Source organism: Delphinapterus leucas, chromosome 3 (assembly GCF_059928025.1).
Source record: "Delphinapterus leucas isolate spDelLeu-1000000601 "Yukka" chromosome 3, BTC_Dleu_Yukka2, whole genome shotgun sequence".
Taxonomy (NCBI): Eukaryota; Metazoa; Chordata; class Mammalia; order Artiodactyla; family Monodontidae; genus Delphinapterus; species Delphinapterus leucas.
Window position 1 is genome coordinate 60395259 of NC_143131.1, and position 8005 is coordinate 60403263.

General features: G+C 40.0%; 1 non-coding gene and 1 pseudogene across 1 annotated transcript; both read left to right on the forward strand.

Moving 5' to 3' along the window:
* The first annotated feature begins 2722 nt into the window (after positions 1–2722).
* On the forward strand, positions 2723–2829 carry LOC115801653 (U6 spliceosomal RNA). Its single transcript, XR_004021968.1, has one exon. It is a non-coding gene; the product is annotated as a U6 spliceosomal RNA (small nuclear RNA).
* Positions 2830–6825: 3996 nt separating this feature from the next.
* LOC111162993 (HIG1 domain family member 1A, mitochondrial pseudogene) lies at positions 6826–7446 on the forward strand (annotated as a pseudogene).
* Positions 7447–8005: the final 559 nt, after the last annotated feature.

Consider the following 8005-nt stretch of genomic DNA (forward strand, 5'->3'; position numbering starts at 1 on the left):
CCTGCCAATGCAGGGGACACGGGTTCAATCCCTGGTCTGGGAAGATCCCACACGCTGCGGAGCAACTAAACCCGCATGCCACAACTACTGAAGCCCGTGTGCTGCAACTACTGAGACCTGTGCTGCAACTACTGAGGCCCGTGCCCCTAGAGCCCGTGCTCCGCAACAAGAGAAGCCACTGCAATGAGAAGCCCGCGCACCGCAACAAAGAGTAGCCCTGCTTGCTGCAACTAGAGAAAGCCCACACACAGCAACGAAGACCCAATGCGGCAAAAAAAAAAAAAGCAGAAACAAAAAAACAAGCAGCAAGGGAATTCCCCGGCAGTCCAGTGGTTAGGACTCCGGGCTTCCACTGCAGGGGACACAGGTTCAATCCCTGGTCAGGAGACTAAGATCCCGCAAGACATGCAGCGCAGCCAAAACAAACCAAAAAACAAGCAGCAAGCCACATTTGGCCCATAAGTTACAGTTTGACAACTCCCATTCTAGACCATAAAGCAAGTGTCAATCTATTTCAAAGACTCAGTCTCATGAAAACTATGCTATTTGACTATAATAAAATCAAAAATTAAATCAATAACAGGGACTTCCCTAGTGGTTCAGTGGTTAAGAATCTGCCTTCCAGTGCAGGGGACGCAGGTTCGATCCTTGGTCAGGGAACTAAGATCTCACATGCTGCGGAGCAACTAAACCTGTGTGCCACAACTACTGAGCCTGCGCTCTAGAGCCCGCAAGCCACAACTACTGAGCCCACGTGCCACAACTACTGAAGCCTGCGCGCCTAGAGCCCGTGCTCTGCAACAAGAGAAGCCATAATGAGAAGCCCACTTACCGCAACGAAGAGTAGCCCCCACTCACCACAACGAAGAGTAGCCCCCGCTCGCCACAACTAGAGAAAGCCCACGTGCAGCAACGAAGACCCAATGCAGCCAAAATAAATAAATAAAATAAATAAAATTTAAAAAAAAGTAATTCTTGACTATATCTTAAGAAGAATAGGTGAAAACAACAATAGTGGGCTTTTAATGAATCCTCTTTGAAACTCTTAGGATAGTTCAGTGAAATGTAAGCATTTTCAAGAGTTCAAATATTTTCCTAGACTTTCCTGGGGTTGTCACTGGAGCTGACTTTTAAAAAAAGGCAAATACCACCCCTAGAGAAGAGGGGTAAATTGGTTATGGTTAAAGAGGGGGAGGTGGGAGGGAGGGTATCAAAAGAGTTAAGTGTTGGCAAGAATTGGGTCATAAATAGAATAAGAGAACTCTTATGACATCTATTTTTGGATCAACAATATTAAAAAAAACTTTGCTTTTCAGTTGTACAACATAAGGAAATCAGCCTAAAACAATAAAATTATGTTAGACGTTTTCAAAATTCTCTTTCTGTAGCCAAAAAAAAAAAACCTCACAAAGGGATTATAGCTAGTCCATACAAATGGGTGATCTATTTCATTGTATCAATACAAATGATTATATGGTTTGTGCAGAAATATATATTTTTAATAGTAGGATTCAAGTACAAAATAACTTGGAGAATGCACATATGGGTTATTATAAAAATCGTACAAAGAAGTCTTCACCTACAATAAAGGTACTTGTTCAGATTAGACAAAGATGTTCAAACACATATACACAAGGATGTCCAAAACATACACGCTTCAGTTCTTTCAGGATGAGCCAAAAGGAGGCTTTCAGGTTTAAAAGAAAAAAAACTAACAAGTTTATTTTGACTGAATGTCACATATGAAAGTAAGTGACTAATAATAACAGAAGCATGAAAATCTAAGCACCATGAAGCCCACTGTTAGAAAAATCCTTCTATTCAGAAGTTCCTTTTGATATGTACTAGCCATTGTTGTTGCCAGTGAGCACCAATCTCCCCCCACCTCTCCCTAATAGACATAAAACAGACCTCAAATGACGAAGGCAGGGTATACTGCCTTTCTACTCTGGTAAGGTTTGTGTGCAATCACATTTTTCATCTCTAGATGGTGCAAGCTGAAAGTAATTTCTCTTTTTCAGGGTTTAGCTACATGAGATGATTTGTAATATCTTCAGGTTTACTTTTTCTGCATAACCATAGAAAAGGCATTTCTGACCTTATTTATTACAGTTTGCTTAGTCTATTTCTTATATATATATGTTTTCATATTCTTTTTTCATTATGGTTTATTACAGGATATTGAATAGAGTTCCCTCTGCTATACAATAGGACCTTGCTGTTTATCTGCTTAGTCTATTTCTTAACACATTTATCTATGATCTACAGAGGTCAATAAATACAGAAAAGAAACTTTACTAAATGTGTCCTAACAGCCATTTCCTATCAGATTCTATTGAGTTAAATTTCTAATGTACAATAATTATTTTAAATGGTCTCAAATATTCTGGGGAAAAAAATTTTTTTTTTACTTAAAATAATTTGACATTAAAATCTAGTAGAATCTTCTTAGAACATAATTCAACACAACAGATTCAGATCTGCTAAAGGTCAAAATATTACCACGGCTGGCAAACTTTTTCTGTAAAGGGCAAGATAGTAAATATTCGAAGCTCCATTGTAGCCTAAAAGCAGCACCGACAAGATGCAAACAAGTGGGCGTGGCTGTGTCCTGGGAGTCCTCTGGGCTGTAGCTTGCTGATTCCTGTTATTTCTGGCAAAAGCCTGATTTCTTACGATAAGTCACCGTTGTTTTTAAACACGCCCCCAAAACTGGATGCCTGTGCTCTCTTCAGCAGCACATATACTAAAATTGGAACGATACAGAGAAGGTTAGCATGGCCCCTGTGCAAGGATGACACACAAATTCGTGAAGCACTCCATATTTTTGTAAAGCAATTATACTCCAATAAAGATGAAACAAACAACTAAATAAATTAATTAATTAAAAAAAAAACAACTGGATGCCTGAGTCTGTTACAGATTATATTTAGTTTGGGTCATGATATGAAAAATAGTTGAGTTCACATAAAAATCCAGATTTCCATCTTCTCTTGGGAAAAAAAACCCCTAAGGACCTAGAAACACTGAGCCCAGAAAATGAGCTGAGGTTGAATATTCTGTCCTCTCCTTGGACGGATCAGGTGCTCTCCAGCTGCTGCTGTTCCCACAGGCTGGCTTATTCACTCACCTTTCCACAGCGCTGGGCACTGGGACTGAGACCTCTTAGAACTGGAAAACCTCCATCAACTCTGTCCCCTAACGCTCTTCCTTATGCCCTTTCACTGACTACCCATTTATCTCCTCCTACTCTGGCCTACATTCTTCTATATTTCAGCTCTCATTGTTTTCATTTAAATGCATCAAAACACCTAGTAATAATAACATGATAGCAATGAGTGATTATTTACGACACACTTTTGCTGCAAAAATGAAAACAAGAGTTCGTATTAGTAAAAAATCTTCATTTTGATTAACTCTCCTCATATACATCATAAGAATGAAATAATATTACTATGTCTCACATACAAACCAGGAAACATTCCAATTTTTAAAAATCTTTATATAAAAAGTAATCATTTTTCAATTTAAAAAGTAATCTTTTGGGCTTCCCTGGTGGCGCAGTGGTTGAGAGTCCGCCTGCCGATGCAGAGGACACGGGTTCGTGCCCCGGTCTGGGAAGATCCCACATGCCGCAGAGCGGCTGGGCCCGTGAGCCATGGCCGCTGAGCCTGCGCGTCCGGAGCCTGTGCTCCGCAACGGGAGAGGCCACAACAGTGAGAGGCCCGCGTACCAAAAAAATAAATAAATAAAATAAAACGTAATCTTTTTATAGTAGTCTATATTTTTTTCAAAAAAAGCTTTTTTATACATTAATTAACTTTAACATCCATGGATTTCTGGAATTGGAATTGAATAATAAGTCTGAATAACTTACTGAATTACTCATATTATTACCTCATTCACAGATTTTTGCTTTATATTCATCAATACATGTCTGAATCAATGTGAGAAATGATTTCCAGATCAATGCCCTCATGAGAAAGACACTAAGCCCTGCACTGTGTGGACTTCTCACAGTTTTACCTTATTTACTCCTGTATTTTCCTCTTTCTGTATTTCTTTCCTCTTTCAATGTTGAGGAGAAAATGCAAATATTTTCCTTTCTTCACAGCATTTTCCTAGGTTTATGCTTAGGTTTAAGGTTCCCGTGTGCCTGACATCGTTTGTCCTTCTTTACTTCCAAAATTAGATGCAGTTTAAAAAGTCCTTTGATTTTTAAATCCTTTGGTTTTGTTGTAGGTGGATTATTCCTGAGCCTTTGTTAGACACAGCTAACATGGCTTGGTCTCACTGGTGCCCAGTTCCCATCCTGAAGCTAGCCAGGAACCCAGCAAGAGTTGCCTTATTAGAACAAAGGACACTCCTATCACCCAGGAAATTGCAAGGGATTTAGGAGCTCTGTATCAGGGACCAGAGTCAAAGACCAAATATTAGAACAAAAGATGCTCCTAGCACGTTTATCATATAGGAAATTACAAAGGCTTTAGGAGCTCTGGCCAGGAGCCAGAGACAAAGACCAAAATATATATTAATATTTCTTATTACATCAAAATATCATATGTATGTACCATCTGAACCACTATTTAAATTTTAATTGATTTATCTTTATATACATTATTTTAAAAAGAAAAATTGCTATTTAAAAAGGAAACATTTGATAGGAAACAAAAACCAGGATTGCTGACTATGACTAGAAGATAACCATATGAATAAGTATGAGACTATAAAAATTAAGATATTCTTTAAATATACCACCAATATATTTCATCAAATGTACCACTAATATATTTGAGAAATGCTCTTAGGGTTCACCAGCTTCTAGACCTAGTGTGAGAAGACTTCCAAGTGCTACTTGGGCACAGGTAGTTTGATGGAAATGTTTCCATTAACCCTTTGCTACAATGCATCTGCCTGAGAATATGCCCATGAGAGGGTTAGGGTCTCCTTTCCCTCCTCCTTTTTCAAAATCTCACTTCTCCTACTTCATAAAAGACAGAGAATTGTTCTATGGTTCTTCACCTGGGAGACATGGGTGTTATTGGTCTAGAAAACAAAATGGCAGTTTGAAATATTTGTGTCCGTTTTTTTTTTTTAAATTTATTTGGCTGTATAGGGTCTTAGTTGCAGCATGAGGGATCCTCGTTGCAGCACGCAGGATCTTTCGTTGAGGCACGTGGGCTTCTCTCTAGTTGTGGCGGGTGGGCTCCAGAGCACGCAGGCTCAGTAATTGTGGCATGCGGGCTCTCTAGTTGTGTGCGTGGGCTTAGTTACCCCACGGTATGTGGGATCTTAGTTCCCTGACCAGGTATAGAACCTGAGTCCCCTGCATTGGAAGGCAGACTCTTAACCACTGGTCCCCCAGGGAAATCCCTTGTGTCAGTTCTGAAAAAAATAAAGGAGTCCAAGACCAGATTTAAAAATCATTTTGTCAGGCTTCCCTGGTGGCGCAGTGGTTGAGAGTCCGCCTGCCGATGCAGGGGACACGGATTCGTGCCCCGGTCCCGGAGGATCCCACATGCTGCGGAGCGGCTGGGCCCGTGAGCCATGGCTGCTGAGCCTGCGCGTCTGGAGCCTGCGCTCCGCAGCGGGAGAGGGCACAACAGTGAGAGGCCCACGTACCGCAAAAAAAATCCTTTTGTCAGTCCGGTGGTTTCTCATTTTTTACTTTCAACAAAATAGATGGATATAATTTACAACAACTTTCAATGATAGCTTACTGTATACATTTTGGCATAAAACTCAGGAGTTCACAGAGTTGAGTGATATAGCTCTAAAAAAAATCTCTTCACCATTTTAAACACATTTGTGTGAATAAGGTTTCTCAGTGCTTATAATGGATAATGGTGGATATCATTTTGCTATGATATTCAGATTCCATTGGCTACTTTAAAAACTGTAAAGGGATAGTTTTATTTTAAAAACTCAGTATATACCATGTTGGAAAATACATCTTTTGTAGCTATTTAAACTTAGGATATAAACTTTCATATGTCAATTTTAAAATGTGTGACAGGGACACTGTTTTACAAAATTCTTTTTGAGATTATGGAAGCAAAATAATTTGAAAACCAGGAAATCTTAAATATGTCAGAGATTTTAAAATCTACTAATTGTGAAATAAAGAATGTTGCCACCATCCAGTTCTACAAGAATCAAGTCACTAGCCACTACAGTTGCTGACCTACAATACACCCTGAAAGGAGGTACTCCGTGCTCTGGGGAAACAGGCAAAACAAGCCCTTAGTTAGAAATATTTCAGGAGAAATTTTTTATGAACCTGGACTCTTGCATCTTCCATACTTAGAAAAGCACTAAAATCATTAACTGAGATGTCTGTTCCTTGTGACTAGTAGCAACATTCTACCAAGATGTGTGCTTGAGTGCATGTACCCCTTTGCCCAAATCACATGTATACTGACCTACCTCTTCAGAGTAGTTCCTCAGAGCTGAGAGGCTCTCTCCCAGGCTATAGTCCTTAGTAAGCCCCCCAATAAAACTGAAACTCATAGCTCTTACATTGTGTATTTTTATTTCAGTCCATATATTCATGAATCCTTACTGAAAACATTACTCAAATACAAATTCCAACTGCCAGAGTAATACTCAAAATCAAGAACTCAAGACTGGAAAAGTCAGAGTAAGAAAACAGAAGTGGAACATCGAAAACAATTCACCTCACAAAATTGAGTATAAATAGCTGTGCTATAATTTGTTTTCAAATTTAAAATTTTTCAAAAGTGAGCTCCAAATGACTGCAAACGTTAAAGCCAATTCTTGGCGGGCGGGACCTGGAGAAGCCTGATGGATGGCAGGTACGGGAGGTGGGCCAGAAGCCGGTTGAAGCCTGAGATGTCCTGTAGTTGTCTAAAGAGTCTTCAATCACTATGTCAAGTGATACAGATGTTTCTTCTTGTTCATATGATGAAGATCAGGGATCTAAACTTATTAGAAAACCTAGAGAGGCACCATTTGTCCCCCTTGGAATGGCACGTTTTGCAACAATCATTGCGTGTGGATTATATATTTAAATTGAAGAGCAGGGGAAATACTAAAACGTCTGTTCACCTGATCCACATGCACATGGCAGCCCAAGGCTTTGTTGTGGGAACAATTATTCTTGGTATGGGCTATTCCACGTATCAAGAATTCTGGGTAAAACCTAAACCTTAGAAGAGGAGATGCTGTCTTGGTCTTGTTAATGGTGCTTGCTTTAGTTAGACATCTCATATTGAGGTTACATATTTATGTTGAAAATAAATTGTTTGGATCAGACAATAACATGGTAATTTGAATACTGGCTTCCTTTCTTGCAGGCTTGATTTGCCTGGTGACCAAGTTACTGATGACTAGTTCACTAGCTATGTCATTTAGGGGAGTCAAATTAGCACAAAAGAAACAGGTCACTTTTTTTTTTTTTTTTTTTTGCGGTACGCGGGCCTCTCACTGTTGTGTCCTCTCCCATTGTGGAGCACAGGCTCTGGACGCGCAGGCTCAGCGGCCATGGCTCACGGGCCCAGCCGCTCCGCGGCATGTGGGATCCTCCCGGACCGGGGCACGAACCCATGTCCCCTGCATCGGCAGGCGGACTCTCAACCACTGCACCACCAGGGAAGCCCCAAAACATGTCACTTTTAAATGCACTTGATAGTGGTACAATGTCCACCTGCTTAAACTCTTCTGATGAAATTAGTTCTAAAGAGGACAACATGCCAATCCTGAAATGCTCCCAGTTGCTGCAGAATATCATATACTTTTGATGTAATGTAGGAATCCTATTTACCCCAGTTAATTTAACTCTTTCTGGCTGCCTTGTGGAATGAGTACTGTTTTAAGGGCTGGTTAGCTCTTGAGGAACCCTTTCAGAACAGCACATGGAATACAACATTATAAACCTCCTGGCAAGTATGTGTGTGTGTTTTAAACCAAACCTAAAAAGCTGATAACAGAGCTGCTTAGAAGTAATTTTTTTTTTTAAGATGTTGGTGGTAGGAGTTTATTAATT